This window comes from Coregonus lavaretus (assembly GCF_964263955.1).
Source record: "Coregonus lavaretus genome assembly, chromosome: 1".
Taxonomy (NCBI): domain Eukaryota; kingdom Metazoa; phylum Chordata; class Actinopteri; order Salmoniformes; family Salmonidae; genus Coregonus; species Coregonus lavaretus.
In genome coordinates, this window is record NC_139988.1 from 33,906,359 (window position 1) to 33,919,456 (window position 13,098).

A 13,098-nucleotide genomic window follows, 5' to 3' on the forward strand; every position below is an offset into this window, starting at 1 on the left:
GTGACGACGAACGCCGAAGCCTGCCCGAACAAGGAGAGGAGGCAGCTTCGGAGGAAGTCGTGACAATCATAGGCTTTTCAAGTATTTGTTTCCTGATAGAAATCTGTTACCGAAACACCACTTCATGATACATTATCCTCGTTGTATAAGGAATATTGGGCCCATTCTTCACTCGTGGTGTATGCGCTTCGAGGCAAAACAGAATTTCTTTAAAAAACAACTGAAGAGTTTTAAGAATATCACTATGACCTTAGCCAAGAAACACCAAAATTACATTGCATATAATTGGGAAACGTTCAGCCAGGATAGACTAGCTATAGGTCCAGGAAAGATGTCAAGGCTCAATGATCTGAAAGAAGGCCATGAGATTGCTGCCAAGTTGAATGTCTCAGTGCACACAAATATTTTGTCAGTTAAATGGGTAAAGCACCATGGTACAGAATATTGTCTTGATTTGGTTGTATGTGGTGAAGTAGTCATTGAAATGCCAGTATTTTACAAAATTAAGGCTATTGTTCTGAAAGATGAAAATGTGTTTTGGGTTGGGTCAGCTCTTGAAACCTTATGTTTTGGTGATCATTTGCATGCATTTAAAGTTGTTTTGAAGTGAAGTCCACCATGCAAGGTATTTCATGTAAATGACATCATGTACCACAAACCTTTTGATTTGCTCATGTCACATGGAGCAAGGGATTCTTTTGACTACATTGTACTGTCACTTGATAACAGTTTAAGCCAGGGCTGAGACGTATGGTTTGGTCATAATAAACATATTTGAATGTTGAAACAGCTTTGCTTGAGTTTATTGTGAAATTCCAAGTGCTTTTACAAAATATAATTTGGGGGAAGAGTAAATAAATTAACACTGAATAGAGTAAACACATTTTTACTCTAATAGGAGTCACCATAGATCAACACTAGTGAGTGTCATTATTACACTCAAAGTGTTGATTACCTCTTAGTGTTAAATTTGATCAACACCGGCCAGTGTAGTGTAGTGTTAACTTTTTGCACTCTTCAGTGTTAAATCAACACTAGAAATGTAACACTTTGATCAGTGTACTTTCTACTCTGTGTAGAGTGGGACCATAAGTACTCGCTGACAGTGTTAAATTTAACACTTAAAGTTTTGATTTAACACTTTCAAATTTACTGTGTAGACTACTGGACTAATGGAGCTCCAAATGAGACAAAGAATCAGAAACAGAATTAGGTAATGTATTGTTTTCTCATGTACTTACCAACTAAGGTAAAGAATTACAGTGAAATACTAGGTATGAGTGTGTGTTTTGTGTGCTCCCTGTAGTCTAAGCTGTAAGGAAAATGAAGAGAACTCAATATTTTTTATATGCCATTTAGCAGACTGTCAAAGGCGTCAGAGAAATGCGGTGGGCGAAGTCAAACGCAGGACACAGAGCTGATCCGAAAACGTACTTTACTTGAAAGTAAACTGAAAATACACAATCTCCACACAGGGAGGAAATAACCCGCACACTAACGACTGCCGATCATGAATACAATCACACACAACACACAGTGTAAGACAGAGGGTTAAATAGGGAAGACAATACAACATAATGGGAAACAGGTGTACACAATCAAGACAGAACAAGTCGAACACAGAAACATAGATCGGTAGCAGCTAGTACTCCGGTGACGACGAACGCCGAAGCCTGCCCAAGCAAGGAGGAGGGGCAGCCTCGGCTGAATCCGTGACAGTACCCCCCCCCCTTGACGCGCGGCTCCAGCCGTGCACCGACCCCGGCCTCGGGGACGGCCAGGAGGACGCGGAGCAGGGCGAGTCGGATGACTCTGGTGGAAATCCCTCAACATGGAGGGATACTGCAGGCCCCCCACCCGACGCCTCGAATCCAAGATGGAACGGACTGAGTACGCCGGAGCCCCCTCGATGTCCAGTGGGGGCTGAGGAACCTCTCGTACCTCAGACTCCTGGAGTGGACCAGCTACTACCGGCCTGAGGAGAGACACATGGAACGAGGGGTTAATACGGTAATTAATAGGAAGTTGTAACCTATAACAAACCTTGTTCAATCTCCTCAGGACTTTAAATGGCCCCACTAACCGCCGACCCAGCTTCCGGCAGGGCAGGCGAAGGGGCAGGTTTCAGGTCGAGAGCCAGACCCGATCTCCTGGTGCTTACACCGGAGCCTCACTGCGGTGGCGATCGGCGCTTGCTTTTTGTCGCCTGATAGCCCGGTGCAGGTGTGAATGCGCAGCGTTCCAGGTCTCTTCCGAGCGCCGAAACCACTCGTCCACAGCAGGAGCTTCGATCTGGCTCTGATGCCAAGGTGCCAGGACCGGCTGATAACCTAACACACACTGAAAAGGCGTAAGGTTAGTTGAGGAGTGGCGAAGTGAGTTTTGGGCTATCTCTGCCCAGGGGATATATCCCGACCACTCCCCCTGCTGGTCCTGGCAATAGGACCTCAGAAACCTACCCACATCCTGGTTCACTCTCTCCACCTGCCCATTACTCTCGGGGTGAAAACCTGAGGTAAGGCTAATCGAGACCCGCAGACGTTCCATGAACGCCCTCCAGACTCTAGAGGTGAACTGGGGACCCCGATCTGACACTATATCCTCAGGTACACCGTAGTGCCGGAAGACGTGTGTAAACAGGGCGTCAGCAGTTTGTAGGGCTGTAGGGAGACCTGGCATAGGAATGAGACGGCACGCCTTCGAAAACCGATCCACAATGACCAAGATCGTAGTGTTCCCCTGAGAGGGGGGAAGGTCCGTGACAAAGTCCACCGATAGATGAGACCACGGCCATTGTGGAACGGGTAGCGGTTGTAATTTCCCTCTGGGCAGGTGTCTAGGTGCCTTACACTGGGCGCACACCGAGCAGGAGGAAACATAAACCCTCACGTCCTTGGCTAAAGTGGGCCACCAGTACTTCCCACTAAGACAGTGCACTGTCCGACCGATAATAGGATGACCAAAGGAGGGTGACGTGTGAGCCCAATAGATCAATCGATCAAGAACCTCGAGCGGCACGTACATCCGACCCTCCGGACACTGGGGGGGAGTAGGCTCGGTACGTAACGCCCGCTCGATGTCCGCATCAACCTCCCACACCACCGGTGCCACCAGACACGATGCTGGGAGTATGGGAGTGGGCTCAATGGACCTCTTCTCTGTGTCATATAGTCGGGACAGGGCGTCTGCCTTAGCGTTCTGGGAACCTGGTCTGTAAGTGAGCGTAAACACAAATCGAGTGAAAAACATAGCCCATCTTGCCTGACGAGGGTTCAACCTCCTCGCCGCCCGGATGTACTCCAGGTTACGATGGTCAGTCAAAATGAGAAAAGGGTGTTTAGCCCCCTCAAGCCAATGTCTCCACGCTTTCAGGGCTTGGACCACAGCTAACAGCTCCCTGTCCCCCACATCATAATTGCACTCCGCCGGACTGAGCTTCTTAGAAAAGAAAGCACAGGGGCGGAGTTTTGGTGGCGTACCCGAGCACTGAGACAGTACAGCACCGATCCCAGCCTCGGACGCATCCACCTCAACTTGGAATGCCAAGGAAGGATCCGGATGAGCCAGCACCGGAGCCGAAGTAAACAGGTCCTTCAGATGCCTAAAAGCCCTGTCTGCCTCAGCCGACCACTGCAGATGCACCGGCCCTCCCTTTAGCAAGGAGGTAATGGGAGCCGCTACCTGCCCAAAGCCCCGGATAAACCTCCGGTAGTAATTGGCAAAACCCAAGAACCGCTGCACCTCCTTCACCGTGGTTGGGGTCTGCCAATTACGAACGGCCGAAACGCGGTCAATCTCCATCTCCACACCTGACGCGGACAAGCGGTGTCCCAGGAAGGAGATGGACTCTTGGAAGAACAGACATTTCTCCGCCTTCACATACAGGTCATGCTCCAACAGTCTACCAAGCACCCGACGAACCAGGGACACATGCTCGGCTCGTGTAGCGGAGTATATTAGAATGTCATCGATATACACCACTACACCCTGTCCATGCAGGTCCCGGAAAATCTCATCCACAAACGATTGGAAGACTGAAGGAGCATTCATCAGACCGTATCGCATGACGAGGTACTCATAGTGCCCCGAGGTGGTACTAAATGCTGTCTTCCACTCATCTCCCTCCCGAATATGCACCAGGTTGTACACGCTCCTGAGATCCAATTTAGTGAAGAAGCGTGCCCCGTGCAATGACTCCGTCATACTAGCAATCAGAGGTAGTGGATAGCTGTAGCAAGCACTGATCAGACCATCCCTTGAGAGCCCTCTGTTGCCATGAAATAGTGGGGTCATGAGAAGCTAACCAGGGAAGCCCCAACACCATGGGAAACGCAGGAGAATCAATCAGATACAAACTAATTATCTCCTCATGCCCCTCCTGCGTTTTCATCCTGAGAGGCGCTGTGACTTCCCTAATCAACCCTGACCCTAAAGGGCGGCTATCTAGGGCATGGATAGGGAAGGGCACAATAGGAATCCCTAACTTATGGGTAAACTGGCGATCGATAAAGTTCCCAGCTGCGCCTGAATCTACTAGCGCCTTATGCTGGGACTGAGGAGAAAACTTGGGAAACACAACATTCATAAACATATGCACAACAGGTAGCTCTGGGTGAGTTGGGTGCCTACTCACCTGGAATGGCTCATCAGTGTGCTGCCTACTGCCTCGACTCCTAGGAGGCCCTCCCCAGCACCGACCAGCAGTGTGTCCTCTGCGGCCACAGTTGGTGCAGGGGACGGCCCCTCTCCTGGTCTCCCTCATAGCAGCACTTCCGAGCTCCATAGGGGTAGGCTCGGAAGTGTTGGGGGATGGAATGGACGGCCCCGGATGCGGACGTCCATGGGTAGCCAACAGGGTATCCAGTCGAATCGACATGTCCACCAGTTGGTCCAGGCTTAGGTTGGTGTCCTTGCAGGCCAATTCCCGACGCACGTCCTCCCTCAAGCTACATCGGTAGTGGTCGATGAGGGCCCTCTCATTCCATCCCGCGTTGGCAGCCAGAGTCCGAAAGTCCAGTGCGAATTCCTGCGCGCTCCTCTTCCCCTGTCTGAGGTGGAATAGACGCTCTTCCGGGTGAACTCCGCATAGCTGACAGTAGCGGCGTCTATTCCCCCCCACTCGGCGTTGGCCCACTCCAGCGCTTTACCGGACAGACAGGAGATGAGGGCGGACACGCTCTCGTATCCCGAGGGGGCCGGGTGGATGGTTGCCAGGTAGAGTTCTACCTGGAGCAGAAAACCCTGACACCCGGAAGCTGTGCCGTTATAAGCCCTCGGGAGCGAGAGCCGAATCCCACTGGACCACGGAGGTGAAGCGATGGGTATCGATGATGGAGGTGGTGTAATCGGAGGAGGTATAGGAAGACCTCCTCTCTCCCATCGCTCAATTGTGTTCACCACACGTTCCATGGCGGTGCCGAGAGCCTGGATCATGGCCGCTTATTGTTGTACGCATTCTTCCATTGATCCGGCTGGCACCGCTGCTCCTGCTGACTCCATGTCGTTGGTGTGTGATTCTGTCAAAGGCGTCAGTGAAATGCGTTGGGCGAAGTCAAACGCAGGACACAGAGCTGATCCGAAAACGTACTTTACTTGAAAGTAAACTGAAAATACACAATCTCCACACAGGGAGGAAATAACCCGCACACTAACGACTGCCGATCACGAATACAATCACACACAACACACAGTGTAAGACAGAGGGTTAAATAGGGAAGACAATACAACATAATGGGAAGCAGGTGTACACAATCAAGACAGAAACATAAATCAGTAGCAGCTAGTACTCCGGTGACGACGAACGCCGAAGCCTGCCCGAGCAAGGGCAGCCTCGGCTGAATCCGTGACACAGACACTTTTATCCAAAGCGACTTACAGTCACGTGTGCATACATTTTTATGTATGGGTGGTCCCGGGGATCGAACCCACTACCCTGGCGTTACAAGCGCCATGCTCTACCAATTGAGCTACAGAGGACCACAGAGGACCACATGGTGATGGTGGTGAAACTGTCCAAGCAAGCTAAAAGTAAAAAAGAGAGAAAGTAATGTTCAAATTAGACATTTCTATTTAATTCAAACTATTTGTATATTCAATTGAGACCTAATATATTTTAGTGAAAATAAACATTGTGTCTATTCCAAATTGCATACTTGGGTTCTATCTAGAGCGTATAGCGAGTACAGAAGTCCACTGTCATTTTTCAAGTGCGGGAAATTCTATAAGCATACTTGGGAGGTCTGGAAAACAAAGCACGCATGGGAGCATACATTTTCGTTCCCTTCGCCAAGGCTATCCCCTATAGCTAACACCTTGTGACACAGCGAAAATTCCCAAAACTTCAGAATTAATGGCGGACTGAAGTCACCGCTTGGGAGAAAATATTCTCGACCCCGCAAGCTTTAGATTGCATTCTGCTAAGTCACTTGTCTCTCTCTACATCGGTTAGCTACATTGGAGAGCAGGGTGGGATCCTTTCGATACGCCTATGAGGCCTGGGCACACAAATGCTCCTAGATAGAAGAGGGAATACTGAAGCATGCGTTGATGACAGTTCCACAGTCTCCATCAGACTGGACTGCAACATTCCAGGGTACTTGATATACATTGATTGGTAGCTTACACTATATTTAGATACTTAAAATACTGCCTTAGACACCTTTGCTATATGCTATATGTGTAGGCTATTGTCACGACTTCCGCCAAGGCTGCCTCCCCTCCTTGTGGGTTTCGGCGTTCGTCGTCACTGGCTTACTAGCTGCTGCCGATCCATTTATCATCACTCCATTTGTCTTGTCTAATTAATCACACACACCTGGTCCTTATCCCCAATTAGTCATTGTATAAGTGTTCCCTCTGCTTCCTATTCTGTGTGGGTGATTGTTTGTAGTGAGCTGTGTGTAGCTCGGTTGAGCTACCCTTACCTTGTTGTTGCCAGGGTAGTATTTTCCCCTGTGCCTGAGTTTTGTTGTCGCATGTGTAGTGTCTGAACAATTTATGACTTTGCTGACGGTTGCAAATGGTCTTAGAGGATGTTGACTCAGCTCGTGAAAGCATCTGGAGAGCATTTCTATAGGGGCACCCTAAAACAGAGGAAGTCTGTTAGGTGGAGTCCTGGGATTGGTCTGTAGGGGAAAACACCCATATCAGGTTACATAGGATATATATACTATGGTTTGGGACAAAGGAGGGGAGAATAACATATTAGAGATTGGGGCCGGTTATTCTCCAGATGTCTGCAGATGTCTGTAAATTGACGCTGAACTCTTTTGATATAATAAACCTTTATAATCAAAGTACAGTGTCAGCGGATTCCTTGTTCTCACAGCATCTCAGCATAGTTTTCTCGACACTACATTAATGGCGACGAGGTATTTGGGTCGTGTTGCGTCTTTTCTTAGGACAGGGATTTGAGGGAGTGAAACAGTTGATTCCTCTTAAGGAACCAATTGAGCTCTGCTATGAAAATCAGAAAATTACAATACCCATACTGGTATCAGAACATACACCTATTGCATTGTTGGGAAGAGATGCATTGTGTAAGTTGAACTGTAAAATAAGATGTACACCAGACGGCTGTCTGGTAGAAGTGCCAAAGGAAAAGGTTTACCAATTGTTGATGATGACAGAGATGGATTCGTCTTTAGTATTCTGTATTGGAAATCTCAGTGAAGATTTTTTGAAGCAGGCTAAGATATGGAAGAAATTTAACGGGGAAAATATGCCAGATGCGAGGCTTCTGGAATATCCATTTCAACTCAGCTCAAGTATTTCAAGAATGCTGCCCAATTGAACTCAGAGGAATGGTTGAGTCATCAACCAAAGAAAGTTCAACTCAGCTTATGTTGCATAGTTTTAGGACCACAAGGAGCAGCTATGAAGATAAACACAGATGATTATCTGGATAAAGAATTTGAGATTGAGAAGAGTGTGCCACATGTGACCTAGTTGGTTTCTGAAGGCTATGAGCAGAAGCAAATAGGAGAAATTATGACAGAAGCAGAGAAAGCTGTTTTTGTACTGATGAAAGAGAATTTGGGGGATTTGGAGGAGTGAAGATCAGCGATTTCTCAAAATAATGGTTTCGGCTCAAGGACAAGGAGAGTCATAAATTGTACGGATGACAGATGAATCTATTTGCAGTGTGAAGATGGATTAAGATTCTATGAAAGAAAAGATGTTGCAAAAAGTTCAAGAATGTTTGTGATCTCAAAGTAGTACCGATATTGGACTTGTGAAATCAGCCCAATTGAGGTGAAAGTTGAACTTCAACCAGGAGCCAGACCTCCTTGGAAGAATCATTATCGATTGAAAGATGAAGCAATCCAAGGGATTGAACCATAAATTGAAGGACTTTCGAAAGCAGGTGTTTTGAAGACAATAAAAAAAAGAGTAGCAATCCATTGTTGTCTTTGGAGAAACCAAATCAAATCAAATCAAATTGTATTGGTCACATGCGCCGAATACAACAGGTGCAGACATCACAGTGAAATGCTTACTTACAGCCCTTAACCAACAGTGCATTTATTTTTTACAAAAAAAGTTAAAATAAAACAACAACAAAAAAAGTGTTGAGAGAAAAAAGAGCAGAAGTAAAATAAAGTGACAGTAGGGAGGCTATATATACAGGGGGGTACCGTTGCAGAGTCAATGTGCGGGGGCACCGGCTAGTTGAGGTAATATGTACATGTGGGTAGAGTTAAAGTGACTATGCATAAATAATTAACAGAGTAGCAGCAGCGTAAAAAGGATGGGGTGGGGGGGCAGTGCAAATAGTCTGGGTAGCCATGACTAGCTGTTCAGGAGTCTTATGGCTTGGGGGTAGAAGCTGTTGAGAAGTCTTTTGGACCTAGACTTGGCACTCCGGTACCGCTTGCCATGCGGTAGCAGAGAGAACAGTCTATGACTAGGGTGGCTGGAGTCTTTGACAATTTTGAGGGCCTTCCTCTGACACCGCCTGGTATAGAGGTCCTGGATGGCAGGAAGCTTGGCCCCAGTGATGTACTGGGCCGTACGCACTACCCTCTGTAGTGCCTTGCGGTCGGAGGCCAAGCAGTTGCCATACCAGGCGGTGATGCAACCAGTCAGGATGCTCTCGATGGTGCAGCTGTAGAATTTTTTGAGGATCTGAGGACCCATGCCAAATCTTTTCAGTCTCCTGAGGGGGAATAGGCTTTGTCGTGCCCTCTTCACGACTGTCTTGGTGTGTTTGGACCATGATAGTTCGTTGGTGATGTGGACACCAAGGAACTTGAAGCTCTCAACCCCTCAACCATGAGGGGTTGATAGTAACGCCTCTAGACCTATTAGGTCTGATGATTCAGGAAGCTAGGGGTTACCTAATGTTGCAAGGGGGGAGGTTAGGAGAAAGATCACAAAGGAGTAGGGTTTTTGGGAACCATATTTGCTTGAACAGATTGACTATGTCATAGGCAGGTGCACAATCTGTCTGAAAAAGAATGTTTGCAGGGGTGTGACTGTTATTATTGGTTACATTCCTACACCAAGAGGTGCATAAGATGACAAACTAAGCTAAAAGATGCTCAATCGTTAGCCAAGTTTTTGTGTAAAGAAGTCATAAGCAGGTGGGGACTTCCCGATCACATATCCTAAAATTAGTGGGAAAGGAATTTGTGGATAAATCAGTGAAATGGTTTTTAAAAAAATTTGTGGGAAAGGAATTAGTGGTTAAATCAGTGAAATGGTTTTTGAAAAAGTTAGGGGAAAAGTCAGACTAAAAAAGTTATGAAAACTAGGGTTGAAGGAACTCTAGGACAGTCAGCTCAGCTTCTATGTAAGTGCAAGAGAGAGAGAACAGTGGTGAAGGGACATTTAGAGTTAAGTGGAGAGATAATTATGGAGAAGAAGTGTTGTTATCAGGACAAGAAGTAGAAGCTGTTTCACCTAGTCAAAGGAAGTATATTTTGTACAACGATATGAAGTGGAAGAGGGTTATGAGTGATTGCTCACTTATTTTGCGTACTGTTAGAGGGGAAGATCAGGGAGAATACTATCAGGGAGGTACAGGATGAGTTCTTTGATTTTGATGGAAAACAAGAAGATATATCTGATCAATACTGCTCGTTAGGGAAGAGAGAAACTAAATGGAAGACATATGGATTTGATTCTTCTGTTTTGCAAATTAAAGATGGGTGGGCAGGTAGGAATCTTTTGTTCCAGCAGTTACCTCATTCTGTAAGATCAGTGAGGAATCTTGAGGGTCCATGTCTGTTGGGAATTCCAGCACCAGGAACATGGGGTTGAATCTTAGAGAATGTAGCTCAACCTCTATCAAGTATGTGTACATCTTATGCTTTATCATGGCTGTTGTATCAGCAACAATCATTAACAGATATAATAATGTCGTTGTGGAAGCATTTGTTTAGGCCTAGGTTTAAGTGTTCTTGGTTAAATGAATTACCCTATGTGAATTTGTTAGATAGGAAGGAAAATCAGTTAACAGCGCTTCATGAAGCATTGGAGGGGAAACCCGTGAGGGCTAAAAGCTGTTTTTGTTAAAATAAAACATATGATGGAAAAGGGATGTTTAGGGGAATATCAGATGGTGATGATTATATGATGACTTTGGGTAAGCATGAGCATAAGGTTAGTAATGAGAAATATAATGTAACTTTTTATGTTGAAGTTAGTAAGAAGAAAATGACTTTGATGGTGAAAGATCAGCTTTTGCATGGTAATGTGACTATTGGGAATTTTAGAAACATCTGGGGTTTGTGGTGAGTGTCAGAATGCTGAATGTGGATGTGGTGCAGGAATCAGTCGCAGGACACAGGAGCTTCGTCCAACAGACTTTAGTAGACGACAACGAAATACAAACGGGCCTCAAAAGAGCCCGGAGGCGAGCGATTACGCACACCGTGCGTAAACACCAAAATACAATAAGCGCGCACACAAGTGCGAAAACTCTCCAAACAATGGAGCAAAACAATCACAGCACCTGCTGACAGGCGGAACAATTACACACAACACACGACTAACAAAACGAGAACTTATAGGACACATAATTAACACTAAACGGAAACAGGTGTACAAATAAGACAAAACCAAACAAACATCGAAAACATACAACGGTGGCAGCTAGTACTCCGGGGACGACGACCGCCGAAGCCTGCCCGAGCAAGGAGGAGGAGCAGCCTCGGCCAAAACCGTGACAGTACCCCCCTCCCATTGACGCGCGGCTCCAGCCGTGCGCCGACCCCGGCCTCGGGGACGACCAGGAGGACGCGGAGCAGGGCGCGTGGAATGACCACGGTGGAACTCAGTCAGGAGAGACGGGTCTAAGATGTCCCTCCTCGGCACCCAGCACCGTTCCTCCGGGCCGTACCCCTCCCACTCCACGAGATATTGGAGACCCCCCATCCGATGTCTCGAATCCAAGATGGACCGAACTGTGTACGCCGGAGCCCCCTCGATGTCCAGTGGGGGCGGAGGAGTCTCTCCTATCTCACAGTCCTGGAGTGGACCAGCTACCACCGGCCTGAGAAGAGACTTAACGTGATAATCAATAGGCAGTTGTAACCTGTAACACACCTCGTTCAACCTCCTCAGGACTTTAAAAGGCCCCACAAACCGCCGACCCAGCTTCCGGCAGGGCAGGCGGAGGGGTAGGTTTCTGGTCGAGAGCCAGACTCGATCTCCAGGTGCGTACACCGGCCCCTCACTGCGGTGGAGATCGGCGTTCGCCTTTTGTCGACGGATGGCCCGCTGCAGATGGACGTGTGCAGCGTTCCACGTCTCCTCCGAGCGCCGCACCCACTCATCCACCGCAGGGGCCTCGATCTGGCTCTGATGCCATGGTGCCAGAACCGGCTGGTACCCTAACACACATTGGAAAGGGGTTAGGTTGGTGGAGGAGTGGCGGAGAGAGTTCTGTGCCATCTCTGCCCAGGGAATATACCTCGCCCACTCCTCCGGCCGGCCCTGGCAATACGATCTCAGAAACCTACCCACATCCTGGTTCACTCGTTCTACCTGCCCATTGCTCTCCGGGTGGTACCCTGAGGTAAGGCTCACCGAGACCCCCAAGCGCTCCATGAACGCTCTCCAGACTCGGGAGGTGAACTGGGGACCTCGATCAGACACTATATCCTCGGGTACCCCGTAATGCCGGAAGACGTGGGTGAATAGTGCCTCAGCGGTCTGTAGGGCAGTAGGAAGACCCGGCATTGGGAGGAGACGACAGGCCTTAGAGAACCGATCCACAACGACCAGGATGGTGGTATTCCCCTGAGAGGGGGGAAGGTCTGTAACAAAATCCACCGAGAGGTGAGACCAGGGTCGTTGTGGAACGGGCAGGGGTTGTAACTTCCCCCTGGGCAGGTGTCTGGGCACCTTACACTGGGCGCACACCGAGCAGGAGGAGACATAAACCCTCACATCCCTGGCTAATGTTGGCCACCAGTACTTAGCGCTAAGGCAGTGCACTGTCCGGCCAATACCTGGATGTCCAGAGGAGGGTGACGTGTGAGCCCAATAAATAAGTCGATCCCGAACCTCGAGCGGAACGTACGTCCGACCCACAGGACACTTTGGAGGGCTAGGGTCGGTACGCAACGCCCGCTCGATTTCAGCATCGACCTCCCACACTACCGGTGCCACCAGACAAGACTCCGGTAGTATGGGAGTGGGCTCAACGGACCTCTCCTCTGTGTCATACCGCCGGGACAGGGCGTCTGCCTTACCGTTCTGGGACCCAGGGATGTACGTGATTTTAAATACGAACCGGGCTAGAAACATGTTCCACCGAGCCTGGCGAGGGTTCAGTCTCCTAGCTGCCCGGATGTACTCCAGGTTACGGTGGTCAGTCAAAATGAGGAAAGGGTGTTGAGCCCCCTCAAGCCAATGCCTCCACACCTTTAGGGCCTGTACCACGGCTAACAGCTCCCTGTCCCCTACGTCATAATTTCGCTCCGCCGGGCTGAGCTTTTTGGAGTAAAAAGCACAGGGGCGGAGTTTAGGTGGCGTGCCGGACCGTTGCGATAGCACGGCCCCTATACCGGCCTCAGACGCGTCCACCTCTACCTGAAATGGTAAAGCGGGATCCGGATGCGCCAGCACCGGAGCCGAAGTAAACAGGCC